Source organism: Camelus dromedarius, chromosome 5 (genome assembly GCF_036321535.1).
Source record: "Camelus dromedarius isolate mCamDro1 chromosome 5, mCamDro1.pat, whole genome shotgun sequence".
NCBI lineage: Eukaryota > Metazoa > Chordata > Mammalia > Artiodactyla > Camelidae > Camelus > Camelus dromedarius.
Genome location: NC_087440.1, coordinates 25,719,211 through 25,737,280, shown reverse-complemented (window position 1 = coordinate 25,737,280; position 18,070 = coordinate 25,719,211). Strand labels below are relative to the sequence as shown.

The 18,070-nt window shown below is 35.9% G+C and overlaps 1 long non-coding RNA gene across 1 annotated transcript in view; it reads right to left on the bottom strand.

The window, feature by feature from the left end:
• LOC135321392 (uncharacterized) overlaps nt 1–9,977 on the bottom strand; it is a 238,980-nt gene extending 229,003 nt beyond the window's left edge. The window contains exon 1 of the long non-coding RNA XR_010381126.1: nt 9,842–9,977. This is a non-coding gene — a long non-coding RNA (uncharacterized LOC135321392). The remainder of the gene's footprint in view (nt 1–9,841) is intronic.
• Between the last annotated feature and the right edge of the window lie 8,093 nt (nt 9,978–18,070).

Below are 18,070 nucleotides of genomic sequence, written 5' to 3'. Positions count from 1 at the left end.
ATACATGCCTCGACTTTGGTTTTTTTGGTAACTGCCCTATGGAGACTGTCCTTTATTAAGACTCTTAATGAGAGTTCTGCCTGTATTTTCCTACCAAGAATGTCAAATAAGGTTTGAAAGCAAATGTAAACTGTAATGTAAGTGACACACACTAAAAATAGCCCTATAAATCTGTTCATTTTGTTTAGATAGTCTCTGGAGTTGTAAAAAGTAGGACTGCTCAGCTTTATTATTTGTTTTGGAAAAACTAATTCTGTAGAGAATAGGCCACTGATAATGCTACGTTACATTAAAGAAGATTTATTAAGACTGTCTCTAGATTTAATTTAAAAAAAAGATTTTTCCCATCCTTATTTTCCAAATAATCTACAAGATAATTAACTGAATAGAATCTACAATGGCAAGGAAATTCGCCCATTTAGTCATTAGAACTAAGATTTTGAAAGAGTCACATTTATCTAAAATGAAATTAATTAAAATTTCTAATGGAATTCTCATTCCTATTAACCTGTCAAATATGTTGTTTCCAGTGTTTCCAGCGACAGAGTAACAGTATTTATTATCCAACATACCATGAGTTTTTAAAAATAACTCTAGGAGAACATTTTTAGAACATTTACAAGCTGAACAGACAACTAAAAATAAGAAAGAAAATCAGACATTTCTCCATGAAAAATAGCTATTGTAATTTACAGTGTCTAATGGAGGATATATTTTTAGAAAATCATGTAATTTGAATTTGAGATACCGAGTGTCGGGGTAAAATTGAAGGAGGGGGCATAACTTTTCTCATATGTTAAGGAGATTTTTAAAAGTGGCTTATCTTTTCTCTTGAGAAAAAAGTTTAGGAGTTTAAACTCTTCCTTCTTCCTTTCCACATGATAGTCAATAGGATTTCTTGGATTGGTTGAATGGCTTTGCACTTAAGCCAAGATTGATTGCAATCTAAGGCTTTGTTTTTGAATATCTTATCCCAATGGAGGCATGTATAAACAGACAAAATGACTAAATTGGGCAGCAATCTGACCTTTCAGAGGAGAGGCAGTCAAAAATGACACCAACTTTTCTTTGAAGAAACAAGAATATTATCATTTAACGGAGCCTTACAGTTTAGTTATTTTTCTTCCACATGGACAAATTGTACCCTGAATTACTAAGAAATACGAGTTTCCAGGGCTTTGGGCCTCCTTTCCTCCAACCCCCACCACCAAGTTTAAAAAGAAAAAAGTGTTGCTATTCATGTGATAATTGTCAAAACCATGATAAGTGCCAAACAAGACAGTGCCAAGAAATCATTAGTTCAGTATACATCTCGGATTTCTGTAATGTTCAGTTAATGGGCCAGATTTCATCAGGCCTTTCTTCTTGTAAATTCTTCTTGGTTTGTTTTAAGCCATCTTTTAAAAGAATTGTGTAAGCTAGGCTTACAGTGATTCTGCATGAATTAAATATTTAAAAACCTGAAATATTGTTTTTGACAAATTTTTACATTCCATTTTTATTACATATATTTTGAAATGACTAATTCAGAAAGCCAAATGCTGCACTGAAAAATTTACCAGCCCCATATTTCAGCTGAACATTATATTTCAAGCACATAAAACATAGGAGGAAGATAAAATAACCAAACCATCTTTAAATCTTAAAAATAATTCTGATTCATGTAAAAAGAAAGTTAACATCCAGAAAAATTTAAGAACATGTTCTTTTTTTTTTTTAAAGCATCAAGGTATATGCTGATGCAAAATCTTTTCCATAAGTGAATTACATCTAATGCTTCAAATATGTATAGTTTTATTGTATCTTTCTAAATAGTTCATAAAAATGTAATCAGGAAAATAGCAAATATTACAATGATAATAACCAACCAGGATTTTAAAAAGCAAAGGAATAGTACAATTTTTGTTTGTAAACCTATTGACATAAATAGTCTGACCTGTCACAAATTACCTTTCAGCTACCGTATGTTACGTATAGACCAGTCAAAACTGATAACATTTTGCTTTCATCAGTTTTGTGTTAAATTCTGAAAACCTGAAATGTTGATTGTGGTGAGGTAACACAATGAGTCTAGAGTGCACGCATCCCCCCCGTACGTGTTTACTCGGGTAAGAATTCATAAATGGAAAACTGTTTGGACAAACAACAGGGTTATTGCTTCTAAAAGGCAGCTCATGGGTTGTTTAATAGTATTTTAAATGTCTGCTAATGAGAGTCACAAGAAAAGCACAGAAGAGTAGAGAATTGGTTCCAGAGGCGATCACACAGTAGTCAAGAAGATTAACATGCCACTAGGGGACAGCAGAAAGTCACAGAATGAGGTAGTGCCGGAGAGACCAGAACAAAAGGCTTTTCTTTGTCGAGAGTGAGAGAAAGAGAGGGAGAGAGGAGAAAGAGAGAAAGAAACTAAGATGTATTTCCAAACCAAAATCTTGTACAAGTGAAGTGTTTGTAACTACATTTTTAAAAAGTAGTAAAAAATATTTGCAGGGAACTATTTTTAGATTGCTAAGCTCTGTGTACCAGAATGTTATAAAATATACATAACTATCATCTTGGCAAAATAAATTCAAATATGGACTATTCTATTTTCTGCATTTGAAAGTGAAGGAAAGTTTTAAACATTAGAAAAAAAAATCGTGAATTGCAAAACACATTAGACTGAACCTCTCAATGACAAAATATATCTGTGAAATATTGAAAATGTGTTCAACAAAGCTAAACATAAGCAGAATCCATTCCATTTTGAAAAAGTGACTATCTGAAGAAATAAAAGTAACTAGAAAATTGATCAAACTAACCAAATATTCTAGAAATCAACTTGCTTATCCAGACCCACAATATATTTGTAATCTTTAAGCAAAATTTTGATTATTGGTTTGAGTTGCAGTCATAATTCCAGGGGACTGGAAATTTTAACCTCTGCAATTTTAAAAGCTAATACACATCCTTTAACAATTCAACTTGCTGAAATGGTCATTTAAACTTCTATATTTATGCACCTAAGCATCCTTTTAAGTGCAATGGATTCTGCAATCTCAGGTGATTTGCTTAAAGAAACATTTGGACCACTGAATAAACAGTTAATATATCCTGCGATGAGGATGTTGATACTTTTGCAATCATTTTTCTGGGTTACAGTGTTGCTTCTTGAATTCTATCTACTCTTTATTCTTGTTTTGTGTGGTAGTTATTATATATATATATATATATAATATATATGTGTGTGTGTGCATGTATATATATACATATATATACACCACACTTATATATACAACACTTCTTTCCACACAACACAATTTTCTCATATATCATAAGATCAAAAGGCCAGAAACAATTTGAGAAATTATTTAGTTCATTTCCTCATTAACTTTTTGTTTTTTTTTTTTTAAACTGGGCATAAAATATGGCAAATCTGTTTGTTGGTCCTGTTTTTAATATTCAAGTATGCCAAGCAGAGAATTTTTTTAAATTACTGGTAGTTAGTATTTATTGTACACGTGAATACTAAGAATTCTTTTCCCACCACCAAAACAAAATTTTGATTAAAATTGTACATTTTTTCCAAATATATGCCTGTTTTATCTTTACCTGTTTTAGTCTCTTTCTTTTTTCTATTGTGTGCTCTCCCTTCTGGTCAAGTATTCTGACTCTTACATGCTTTCAGAATTTAGTGTTTCTTTTATCCCAGATGGCCTTTATCCCTAGATCACAAATATTCATTCTCTGTCTCCTTTCCTCCATAGGTTCCTGTTTTATAGATTGTATTCTCTTTTTTTATTCTGCAATTTGGACTTACTCCAAAAAGATAATAATAATAATAATTCCCTCAACACATTCCAAATCCTGAGGATCCTCTCTCTACACTCCCCCCAAGGTGGAGATCTTCCTAACATCTTGCCTAAATCTCATCTCCTGCATTTAAGACCCTGCTGTCTTAATACTATCCTCAGAGGAAAGAGACCAGCTGTTCACCTCTACCTGCAAAGGACTTGTGTTCCTTCATGAACTTGAAGACTGCTATTACTTCCCTCCAAGTCTTTTCTTCTCCAGACTAAACAAGGCCAGTCCCTCTACCTTTGTTTCATTGGGACTCTTTCCCAAGCCTTTAGTTATTTTGCTGCTTCCTCTGGACCTACTCCAAAATCTGCACATTCAGCTGAAGTGGCAGCATCCTAAAGACACAGTATGATAACAAGGAACTTATTAATAATACATATAACGTGGATTATTATTTATATTCTCTGAATTCTTCAGTGACGATCTATGAGTATTTTGTACTTGAACACCAGGGCTCTGTTTTTAACCCATAATTAGCTTGTGACTCACTATGGCCTCCTATATCTTTTTTCTTATTTATGATTGAACAAACCTTTCCTTTATTATACTTGAACTTCATTTTTTTTTCTCGCCACGAGCTAATTGCTTTTACTTTTTACCAATCACCCTCACTCTATTTTTTCTACTTGCTTCTCTAACTATTCTCTTAACTTTGGTTGTTTTCTCCTGTTTACATTCTGATCACAATCTCTTGGATAGCCATCAAATTCTCAATGATTTATTTATAATGGAAAAATAATGGAAATAATTCTGTATGTATTTGATTTTCTTAAGCAGACTCTTAATGAATAAGATTACTGATTTATGAAGAAAGAACAATATCTGGAACAAATTACTGTTATTCTAAAAGCTAGATAATTGTTTTTATCAAACAGGAAGACTTGGTTAATGCAGCAAGTGTGAAAGAAAGAGAGAAGAGAGGGTGGTTGGGTATGTATGCAAGTAAGCATGAGTTAACTTCCAGAACGCTAGAAGTGTTGGCCTTCACCCTTTCTTACCTCAGAAGGACCTGAGATTTGTGATTTCCCTCACAACTGCACACTCTGTCATGTCTAATACTTTGTCTGTCTACACAGAGAGACAGAGAAGATAGATAGGAATAAAATTATATCTAATCTCTCCCATCCCTAACACATGCGAATTACAGTTATCTCTCAGGATGTTCACTTGTAGAGCAGGTTATAACACTTAGAAACTATATTAAGTTTTTAGTCCGAAGAGACAAAACTATGGAATAATTCTGTAAATTCTGAGTAGTTCCCATTGTGGGCCATGATTACTAAAATGCTCAGTGGTAACAATGAACAAATGAGAGAAAAAAGTAAAAATTACTATGAATTCTGTTATTACCCAAATATTATACTGTAAAGGGAAAAGAAAAACTGCAAAATTATATAGGTTTAGTAGATAAGTATGATTTCATAAGCTAATTTTCAATCCTAGGCATCTAACATAAAAGAACAAAGCTTCTTTTGCAAAACAGTCATTTTTTTTAATGTGTGCTATATCACAAAGTTTTTTAAAAAAGAAGATCACAAGAAATATGAAACTACTTGCATTGTATTACCCCTTCATCTCCAAACTAACCTTTACCCTCCCCACCAAAAAAAAGGAGGAGGGGGAGAGAAGGAAATAAAATGAAAAAATATAACCTTCAAAATTTTATTCTCACCCAGATGTTAGCCTATAAAAAGAAGTCACTCCAGCATAGACAGTCCAGGACTCTATTGTTTCCAGCACCTGCATTCAAGTTGCTGAAATTGCAAAGAAAAGTTAACTCTATTTAAAACATGTCTAGTGCATGCAAGCCCTTTTATTGTTTCTTAAACCTTTTAGTTACTTTCATGAAGAAAATACTCCCTTCAAGTAAGAAGACAAGAGAAAAGTAAGGGTTCACCTATGCTTATATAATTTCAGTTTATAAAAAAATGAAAAGTAAAATAAATAACACCCTTGGAACAGTACTATAGCTGTCACTTGGCACCCCGTGAATTTAGCCAGGCTGTTTACTTACATAGGAGTCTTATCTGCAGGTCAGAAATGCAATCAAAAACTAACTAAATACAAAGGGAAACCAGTGAAAGGGGAAATAATCCAATCTCTAAATGCCCTGCTTAAACCATTTACAGTTTTTGTCTGAGGACTTGTAAAATTATTATTTATCTGGAAATAATTAGAGCTTGAAAAAAAAAACCTCAATGTAAAGATCTCCATAATGAACTCTATCGAATATTTAAAAGTGAAAAGAAACGTACACGTAGGAGCAATGCTGTTGAGGCACTGCCAGGGCGGGCACGCGGCTTTCTAACAGGTGCGTTTAAGGGAGGCACGTGCGGGGCAAGGCCAGGTGGAGCCTTGACTCCTCGTCCTTGGAGAGGACCTTGGCTGGAAAACATGGGAGACTGCTGTTTGTTTCTTTTCCCTCTGCCTAGGACTTTCTCTTCTGATCAGCTTTCTGAACATTATCCTTTTCTCTCTCAGTCTCTGCAGTCTCCCTTTTCTTTTTCTCTCTCTTTACGTTCAGTAACTCTCACTTTTCCTAGGTAACAATTATATATGTTATGTTAAATTCTCTTTATATTTTACCTTTGGAATGCCCCATCTTTATTCCCCTCCTGAAACCATCTCCATCTCTCTATCTCTTCCTCCTTCAAGCCCTCTCTGTCCCCTCCAGCCTTTCTTCTTATTCTGTCACCTCAGATATGGCTGGGTTTTCTGCTCTTTTTCCTGTCACTCTAGAATCCTCTGTAGCAGATCTCTTTTTCACCTCTTTCCCTGTGGTCCGTGCGTGCATTCAGGAAGGATGACTTATGCATTGGGTCAGCGTTAGGGCAAGAGGTCATAAGACCAGAGAAAATGCAGAATGTCTCAGGAAGAGTAGATTTTTCAAAATATTTTATTTCAATGGAGAGTACCAGCAGATGCAAAAATTAAAAAGTAATACCCATAAAATACGATCCCCCGTTTCAAACACACTGCCTCTATATCCTGCAGGTGTTCTTCAAGACCAAGTTGAAGCATATTCATTTAAAAGAGCTCTTCCTATTTTATTTTTAGTTTTCAATTCCCAAAAGGTTTTAAGTGATTTCTTCAGCACAATTTACTAAAAGGAAGATGGATAGATTTGTCTACTGAATCTAAATACTCTGGTTTGGCTCCAACAAAATGTATTTTAACAAGTCTATTCTTAGTAGAGACACAGTTTAAGTAACCTACTGTGCATTTCATTTGTAAATAATTCATTATTGAATACAAATGGCCACACTTTCTAACATGTCAGATCAACAGGAGGCAGGGCTTGGGATAAGGGTTCACTATTAGCCAACTAAATTTTTGTCAAGATTGTATGCAGGGCTTAGTTAATATTTAATTTACCTTACAACACCGAAAGGCTCTGGCATAGACCTCATTGCCATGATACACAACGCTGAATTGTGTCTTCCTCTTTCAGTGAAATGAAAAATGTTCAAATTTCCCACCAATGAAGCAATCTGAGAAACTGGGTGACTTTTAATATGTTTTTTAATCTCACCTTTAAAAGAAACGGTGAGTGTTTATGTGTATTCAGCAATGACTACGATACCACCCACTTCAAAAAAAATTGATGGGTTTTCATTCTTTGGGTCCCTGCCCCACCCCCCATCACACTCTAGGAGACTGGAGGACAGTCGGTGGGTTTCACATAGCACCTGATTGATATTTCCAGGGTGTGAAAGCCTCCGCTGGCGGATTAGCCTGATTATTGCATATTCAAACACATACAATGATATATTTGTCATTGCTATTGACCTTTATCTCTCCAGTTTCCTGACAACCTTCTACAGTTATTGACATTACAAATACCAGCAACAACGTGCAGGGCAAAGTATAACCTTTCATTTACCTTCATGTCCCTCAAATGACTCGTGTAGGTAGTTTCAACAAAAGCGGCAAACAATGATACTGTTGATTTTTTTTCCCCTTAACTTGCTAAAATGTTTTCCATTTTCCTCTTGTTCTCAGAAAATCATGCCAATAACTCTCTACAAAGGAAACGATTTCAAATGAATACAGGTAATTAGAAGTGTCAAGAAATCAGCAAAGTAGGGTGTCTGCCATCATTTCTTGGAAAGAATGCCAGATTCCCTTTCAAAAAGGTCTTTGTCGTTTTTTAATAGAAGGTAATTAATGTAGACTACAGTAAAATGTACAGGGTCCCACTTGCTGTTTTTCTTGCCATAGAAATGGGACCATAAAGATGTTTTGATATCTAGAAACAATCTTCTGAGGTTATTTGAAAATGACTTTTAATTACAAAAGTAGTCCTTTTAGTCTTTTCATTTTAAAAAGAAAAGGGATTTCAAAAGGGCATATTTATTAGGAGACGAAAGAAAGTTTTACAAGGAAAAATTATCTGGAAACTGAAACAACAGGATTTTATAAAGCTGACAAGAGTTAAGGATGCGGTAAATTAGCCTATATCCCAAATGTAGAGAAATAATACATAACTCCTTAGTGAAGATAACTATACACTTTTGGTACTATGATATCTTGGACACAATTAGACTTTTTTTCCTCTCTAAGGCTATACCAAATTGACTATTTAGCTCTATTAAAGCTACCTTTCCATGAGATCAGTGACAAATGGCACTTAGGTATTTATTAAACATGAGAATTTTTAGAACTGTTCCAATTCTTTTGGGGCCGAGGGTGAAATTTAAGCCAATTTTGAGATTATCTAAAGGTCATAATTTCCTGTTATAAACTCTTCGAGTGGAAGAATCCTTCCAAGATTAAGTTTTACACGTATTTACATATGAAATTATTCTCCTCTTATTTCTTGGTTTCCAAGAAACAGTAATATTCCTCATTTAAGGTTTCATTATCTTGCAAGAGCAAAAAAAAAGTCTCAATAACAGCAAATATATCCTAAAACCTTGCTATCTAAAATTAAAGTTATGAAGCTTTCAGTATTGATGACTTTAATATTGAAACATTAATTAATTGGGGATTATGATAAAAGTGCATACAAGCACTCAGTAAGTATGACCATTATTATCTGTTATTGGCAATAAAATGGACTAGAGAAAAAATATAGCCAAGCTGTTATAATAAATTTCTGTCAATGCAACAAGTAGAATAAATCTTGTTTTTTCTTAAACTTCTATCCTGAGATTGTTCTCCTCCATGGAATTCACACTGCTCATCAAACAAACAAATAAACACTAAAGAGGGGAGGGTATAGCTCAAGTGGCAGAGTCCATGCTTAGCATTCTTGAGGTCCTGGGTTCAATCCCCAGTACCTCCTCTAAAAATAAATAAACCTAATTACCTCCCCCCACCAAGATAAAATAAAATAAAATGATGCAATAGTAAATAAATAAATAAAATAGTTTTAAAAAGAAAAGAAAAACACTACACTCTAATTGGTGTGATAATCCTGTGCTATTCCATTTGCCAATATATGCTCTGGGAATCATGAGTTAGTGTGTTTTTGTTTATAAACCAGACAAATCAAATTTTCAGAGTGGATGAATCTGACCATTTTAAAGAAGAAGAAACTACACTTCATACAAACATAAACTTTAAAGTCTGGCATTGAACTAGTGTATAAAAGGTAGTACAAAGCATCACGGAATCATTTGTAACAGATATTACCCCAAAGGTAGGAGAAGCAGCAATGCCGTAATTAAGATGGAGTCTAGGAAAAGTGACTTGTTTGACATACTCAGGTTGGTGAAGTCCCAATCAAGTTTTACAAGTGAGGGACCCAAGCTTTAATCACCATCTAGGAGAAATAATCAGAGACTATTTTAATTACTAAAGATAAATAAAGTGCAGAAGCTGAGATGAATTCACAATATTATGCAAGAAACACAGTGAGAAGTACAGAGCACAGTCAGAAAGATGGACAGAGAAAGTGGAAAAGGGTGCAAGGTCCAATGAACACAGTAGCATCAAGGAAGAGAAAGCTGGACTCCCTGGAGTACCTGAATTCAGCTGATACTTCCTTCTCACTTACATGACTCTTGTTCTTTTAGCCCCAGGATGGTGGGTGGTCAGGAAAGTAAGCCATCTATGGTAGGATCATTTCAAGCTGTGTTCCCTCATCCTCCAAATCATATAATCTCAGCTAAGAGGGCTGACTCAATGTTTTCTCAGAGCCTGTATCATAAAACCCTTCCCAGAATCAAAGGAGGTTGGAAGAGTCATTCGAAACACCATATCCCAAGTGTAATGGTGTACAACTCCTCCCCTCCTTCCTTACTTGTAAATAAGAAATTCCATCAGGATGTGGCCCCTCTGCCAGACAATGGAGATGAGTCATTTCTTCTGTTACTGATGGAGTAGTTGATTATGGATGGCTTTAAAAAGCAGGTGAAACTATTGGTTAATCACTGTCAAAAATAACAGCAAAATATTAACCATGCTTAAATCAAAGCTTACCGGTTTCATCTTTCCTTGTTGCGTAATTCTAGGCAGGGCTGGTGTTCAGCCAGGAGGTAATAGAACAGGCCATGTTGGTTGTTAAGATAATGAAAACTGTGCTCCATAGTCACAGACCACTATCTGCTCTTACACCTCCCTCCCTCCTGGAGAACTGACCGTACTCCTCCTACGCTGGCTCCGCATTCCCAGAATACCCGCCCTCAAGCTAATGCAAGCAATGCCTTCATAGCAACAGGTTCTCCAGAGCACACCTCCAGCAATAGGACTGATATCTTGTCTTAATGGCTTGTGACCTTACCATACCAATTCTTATATATTTTTATAATTACCCCTGATTCCAGCCCCTCCCTCCACCTAATGGGTTAATTTGTTAAACCTCTTGAGCGTCAGTTTTGCAGACGGTAAACTTATTCTGTAAAAGCCACGTTTGTATTTTCATAGCTAATTTAGTCGATTGAGAAAATCTACACTTAAATTTTCTAGTCAAGTTCTATCCTCCACACTGTTTATATCTGTCCATGTATCTGAGCAGAATCAAAGATATTTTAGAGATTAGCTCTAGCACAGCTCAGGTGCACCTCTGCAGCCCTTCTCTGCGTAGACAGGATGACACTATGTTTGAGTGAGAAGTCTTATCAGGCTCATTAATTTTCATAATAGAATACCAGTTTTACCACCTGCAAGTCTGATACCTAAAATATACAGCTCTCACTTCAGTAATCAGCAATTTAAATATTACTGTGGGTCTATGATGGACTAGGCAATTGGCAACATATAATGTCTATGTTTAGGGTACATGGAATTCAGTGTTTAAATGAGTTCTGTCCGACTTCTGCCAAAGCATGGTCCAGACAACCTGTATTTGAGAAAGTCTAAAAAATATATTGACTAGCCATTTCTCTCTGATTGTCTAAAATCTATTCCAGAATCTACTTTAAACAATAGAAACTAATGGAGCTGGACTATATTAATTTGGCACTCTATAAAACTGCTTTTATTAAATTAGCAAGTGTTATTGGAATTCAATAAAGAGTACAATGAAAATCTTTTTTTTGCATTTTCCTAACTTATCCAACATGTTACCCATCTCACTCCCAAATTTATACCTCCAGTCTAGACCAGTCTGAATCCACATTTCTAACAACCTCTGATGGCTCCACTGCCTCAAAGGCACCTGAAATTCAGCATTTCCAACACATAACTGGTTGTTTCCCATCCAAGTCTGGTTGTCTTTCAGGGATTCTCTGTTTCACCACCTTTATCCATCCAGAAGGGTCAAGTTTGAAATTTGGGAGTAATCCTTTACCCCTTACTCTCCTTCACCCTCACATTAAATCTATTACCAAAGCCAGTTAATTTAACTGCCTAAATATGTCTCAAGCGTTTCTCCTTCTCACCATCTCCACACTGTCATCTTTCACCTAGACACCACACTGGCCACCAAAATGGTGCTCTGCTTCCACCCCGAGTGCCCTCTGCTCTCTGCACTGCAGAGTGTTTTCTAAATACAAACCCTCTGCTTACAAATCTTCAAAGATTCCTGCACCTCTCAGGCCTACAAATCCCAGCTTAAGTGGTCTCAGCATGTGTAGGTCTCTATCACCTTCTCATGCTGGATTCCTCTTCCTCTTACTACAAAGACTCCAGCCACATTGCCTGAGTTTCAGTTCCTCATTCTTCTTCCTGCCACAGAACCTTTGAACACACTGTTCCCTTTGTCCCTCCCACCCCTTCTCCTAGATCAGTGCCTCTCAAACTTTAATGTTCAAAGGAATTCCTGTGTCTCTTGTTAAAACAGAAGCAGGCTCTTATTCAGTAGGTCCAAGCTGGAGCCTAAGATTCTGCATCTCTAGGAAGCTCCCAGCTGGTGCCAGAGCTGTTGGTCTACAGGCAGCACTTTGAAAGCAAGGACCTAATAGCTTCTTCTAATCCTTAAGATTTCAGCTATAGCATCACTTCCTTAGGGAAGCCTCTCCTAAACCCCAAGTCTAGTTCTTATAGTTTTGTTAAATGCTGTCCTAGAACTGTGCTCCTTTCCGCAATGCAATCATGTCACTTTGTAGTTATTTTGTGTAATTCTTTAGTATCGGAATAAAGTTTGAAGTTTGCCCCTACTGAGGAATACGTAAATATTTCCTTTTATTAAATGACAGCCATATTCCTTTTTTGCTTTGTAGGGACTGTTCCTAAATTTACTGTTATACTGCAGTAATCAGTTTAGCACAGGTTTTATTTTTTAATTATAATAATTTCACCTCCATTTTTCTATCTTTATGACCTTTTGTTTTATCCTAATTTTTAACTATCTTATATGTTGATGTTTGATGGTAAGCTTCATCAAATCCTTTTTTGAAATAGTGAATTAAACATTACTTTAAAAATTGTAAATGAATATATGCACTTGATACATTATTAATTACAGACTACAGATAAAGAACTTGGACTCTGGAGTCCAACACTTGGTATTTGAATCCTGACTTCCTGACTTGGAGCAGTGTAGCTTGGATAAGTTACTTACACTTAGTTATTTATTAGTTAACATTTCTATCACTTTTAAGAAGCACAGTCAGCAGATGAGAAACATTCCCAAATTGACTTGCCACTAATTTTAGATTTTGAAATTAGACTACTCCGTTGGCTAAAACTTTGAAAACTTACAGTAGGCATACAATTGGGGCAGGCACAGTGAGACTCTAAAAGGTGGTTATGGTCCTAAGGAAAAGCTTGAGGTCTCTATGAATATAGAATAATATTGCCTCATGTTCAAATAATATTAGACACAGTGTGATTAATTGATCTGAACAAAGTCATACAGCCAGCCAGTGGTGAAGGTGCACATCTGTCAACACAGAACCCAGAACTAATTCCTATTCCATAGTTTTGATTCCTCAATGATAGCATGATGTCAGCATTAAATACCTACATATCATGAAGAGCATTTTAAATGTTGAAAGTAAACTTTATAGCATAATAAATAAAGTTGGACAAATCATATTGAATACACTTGTCCACACACCGAAAATGCCATAAAAGACTCATATGATATACTATAACTGAATAGAAATGTTGCCCTCAGGGAAGCTTCTCTTTTAAAAAAATTCAGTGTGTGTGGGGTATCCCCTGTGTGTAAAAAGTACTTAAGCTTAAGTGCAACTTAAAAGTTAATTGATAATCAATATAAAATGTAACATCAAGGGCAAAACTCAGCTTCTAAGTGAATATATAGAGAGAGCTTATTATCTTCAAATAGAGGCCAGGTGAGTGCTGCTGGGAATAAAAGTGACTTTGGGTGTGAGAACAGCGTTTCAGAAAGGCCCCACACAAGGCTGTAAGTGGATCCATTCTAAACAGCCCATTTTGGATCCAAGAGGAGAAGTCTGAAAGTATGCAAGAAAGAAGAAGGGTGAGAAAATATGCCTCTCCAATCTATTAACAAATGTTAATTTAGCGGCAGTGCAGCCGGGTTTTTGTGTGCGTTTTCATTTCAGTGGTACCATATGAAAAGAAGCAAGTTCTTTACCATAAAATCTGAAAGTAGTCCAAAAGTCTCTTGGGGTATTAAGGAGCTGTCTCTTCTTTTTCAGTTTTACATCTGTAATTCATGAGCCTCCAAATAATATGCAAAAGAGACTTTTTAGGAAAGAGAAAATATTGATTTTAGTCTGAGAATGTATCAAACCCCAAACCTGAAATTAAAATCCAGAGTAATTTATGCTCATAAGTAAAGAGCTAAGAAAGCCCCCTATGGAATGAAATCAACGAAGTTTCACTTACCTCCCATAAATGCAGGACAACTCGATCGGTTTTTAATTGAATTCAAGTGTTTTTTTGTCTTACCTTTCATTCCCCAGTTGAGCCTCTTCGGCAAAAATTTGGTAGGATAAGCAGGACTTTCCTTTCATTCTGTGTTTTGAGATTCCCAAGTTGTATGGTACAGACCTGTTCTTTTAAAGTTCACTTCCATTCAAATCAGTAGAAGAGACAAGTTCTCTCATGTGTGATGGAACTTTTAAAACCAGGTATACAGCTTTTACAAAAATAAACACCCTTTCAAACCAGAATTCCATAGGAAAGAAATATTTCCCGTGGAAAGAGAAGAAAAATATGGTTAATTTCTGGCTTTAAAAAAGTGACTTTCCACCTTCCAAAAAACAGTGCATAGCTGTGGAAAAATAAAATGCAACATTTTAAGGGCTGAAGTGTAAGAAAAGCCTCTGTCATGAAGACATCCAAATATCTTTTGAACTATTTACACCATATGTGTCCCAATAAGGCTCTTTTCTGATTAAATAATGACAAGTAAGTGGAACCAAAGATGGCTTCAAAGACCCTTGAATCTTTACACAGCTTTTTGTAATTTTGCAAGTGTGAAATTTAGCTATCATTATACAAATGTTCCCAAGCATAATTTTCTTGGTCTGTGAAATATGTCTAGGAACAAGATGTGGTGCCCATAGTAGGCACTCAAAAAATACGGACAAATTAATAGCAAGTGAATGCTTAGGGAAGCAATTCTTATCAAATACACATATCTTTTTTTTTAATTCTGAGCACAAATTTAATTACTTGAAAACAGTAAAAATTGTGAACTTAAGGTGGACAACCACCTCTTAGAGAAAATTGGTTAAGAGCTAACAACATACGACAATGGGGTAATGGCCAAAAACATGTGGAACACACAAAGAAGGGGAAATTGTACAGCCATTAAAAATCTGAATAGCTTGTAGTAATGTGGGGGAATATTTATAATAAAATGTTATGTGGAAAAAAGCAAAAAAAAAAAACTACATGTGCAGTAAAATATGAATGCTTTCATACTCATAGAAAACAAGATTGGTAGTAAAATGTGCAAAAAATAGTGGATATCTCTAGTTAAAGGTATAATAAATGCTTAGTTTTAATTTTTGATGAAAATGCCTTTCAATGAACATATAAGACTTTCAAATTCAGAATAAAAAGGCACTTTTTTTGAATGGCAAATAAGGGTGCCGTAATGTTCTAACACCCTTTAAGATCTAAAATTCTTTCTAAGGACATGTGACTGGTTTAGCAGTGTTACAAAACCCATGGGCTATTCATGGATTCAGCTAAACCATCCATCTCAGAGAGCCGAAGAGTGGTAAGAGTCAACATCTGGATGAGATTGTGATGGCTCGAACACCCCAGGTGAAAAGGAGGAAGGATTCCAAAAGAAGAACTTCATCATTGTTGAACTAAGACTAGAGGAAACAAATCCAAAACTCCAGAGACACTTTAGATACCACAAACTTCATGTTTCTACTCCATAATAACATTCAAAGCCAATCACCCAGATACTTCACTGTAACAGTCTAATAAACCCTGGTATCATAGATTTTCAGGGATTGATGGGAGCTCAGAAGGGCTAACTGGTCTGGCAATTGATCTGATGCTTGCCATCTGAGGGTCAGCATCACAGCGTCAAACAAATGCCCAAATATAGACAAACTTCTAGAAAATTTGCTACCTCCTATGGTAAAGTTGACACCTGGAATGTATTTTCTCCTTCAGTATCCTTAGGGTAGCAACTACCTTAGCTTGATTAAAAAAGGAATACATTAGCCAGGACTCTTTGGGTTACTCTTTGGGGGTGGTAGGGGTCAGCAGGCAGGATTCAAACTGGCTTAACTGAAAAACAAAACAGAGACATAAATTGGGCTCAGGTGCAGTTGGATCCAGGACCTCAAATGATAAAATCATAATTTAAGTTCACACTATCACTTGGCTCTATCTCTTTCTGTTTTGGCGTCATCCTCAGGCAATTCAGCTCTGCAGTTATGGTGACAAGATAGCCTCAGCAGCTCCCATGCCCCAATTCTCTCCTCTCAGCAATCGTCTTAACACACACACACCGTTTTTTCCCCAACTGTTTTTAAACAATAAAAAATACAGGCCTGACCATTATTGCTTGAATTGAGCTTTGCACCTAGCTTAAACCAGTCCTGTGGTCAAGGGTATGAAACCCATTGATTCCTTTAGACCATGAACCCACTCTTATAACTGAGCACAGGGTCAGTTCCAGGCAAACCATATGAAGTAAGAAACAAGAGGATGCAGTTACTCTAAATGAATGTCAGGAAAAAAGAAAGTAGAAGAGACAACAGATGATAGATCAATCAGTCGGTAGGTAAATAGATCAATTGATAGATAGGCAAGCAGATAGACAGACATCCATTCATCTGTTACAAGATAACTCCTTTGCAGGAAGAGGGGGAAAAAAGATGGAGTATGAATTGTACCAGTGAAAATGAAGGAAAGAATTGTTGCTCTGTGTCAGCATCAAAGAGCTTTACCGCTTTTAAAATAAAGAGACAGAAAAATGAGCATAATGGTGAACCATTTCACAAATATGATAGTGATACTAGCAGACAATAAAACAGAATCAGAGATAAATTTTATGATGACCCATGCCATCTGCTGCCTGGTATGGGCTAATGTAAAACTGAAAATTCTGTCACCAAACACCACATGCCTCAGCCTCTCAACAGAAGCAGCATCCAGTCATTCAAGGTGTTGGGTACAAAATGACTAGTCAGAGATTTACTTGCTAGAGTGACTATCTCTGATAATCCCACACAGCTTGTGGTAGGAGCAAATGTGTTAGAAGCAGTTAATTGGATTTAAGAAGTGTACTAAGGGGTGAAAGATGAGGACAGTCGTGTTTTGTGATGACTGGCTTAGACAGAACTTCTGTTGGAAGATGTTTTAGAAAACTGTGAAACAATAAAAAAACTGATGGGAAAACCTTGATGAGACGGCTCCAATGTAAGGGATAAAGCTAAGTGAAGACACTAAGATACATGCAGATTCTTATACCAATGAAAAATCCTGAAACTTTCTACTTAAATCCTTAATTTCAATCAGAAAAATAAGAAGTCTTTAAGATACAGAAACAATTTTTAGAAATGTAAGAAAGATGATTCCAGGGAAGAAAATAAGAGATATAAATCTTTTAGAGAGAAAATCGCTCTTTTTATCTATAGGATTGAAGCAACTATGACAGACAAAGATAATCCTGGGCAAAGCTCTTTCATTCTCTCAGTAAGTGTTTATTAAGCAACTGTTATATGCCAGTCACCCTATTCTGTTCTTCCTGGAAATAAAATACGTGAGCCAAACAGATATAGTGTCTGTCATCGAAGAATTTACAGTGTAGAGACACTGTATCTAGATCAGGATATCACAAAGACTTCCATGGGAAAGTGTTATTTAAACAGGGGTGTTTAAAGAGAGTAGGAGATATTTAGGCAAACAGCGAGTTGGCAGCAAAGGGAATCCTATATACAAGACCATTCTAAAGCAGGTGGAGGAATGGAACTTCTCAAGTATACAAAAGACAGTGTGAGTTGTGTGTAATAAGAAAGGAAGCAAGTGCCACAAGGCTAGGCTATAAGGAGAGATTATCTCCAGATCACTCAGGGCCTTATAAACCCTGATAAGGATGTTAGTCTTTATCTCAAGAATAGGGAACAGCCATTGAACAGTTTTGAGCAGAGTGGGAATCCTGAGAAGATACTGTATTCAAAAAGGTCGTTCTGGCTATAATGTTGAAAAATAATTATTATTACATGTAAGATTTGAGGATGGGAAAGCAGCCCAGCAGTGTACATACCAGAACTCTCAGAGGGGTTGACAATAGAGCAGGAAAGAGGTCAGGGATCTGAGAAATATTGGGGAGGTCTCATTGACAGAACTCAAGGATGAACCAGGTAAGGAGGGCACAGGAAACTGAGGTGTGAAAGATGAACTCTGTTTTTTTATGCCCACTGGTTAGAGGTTCACT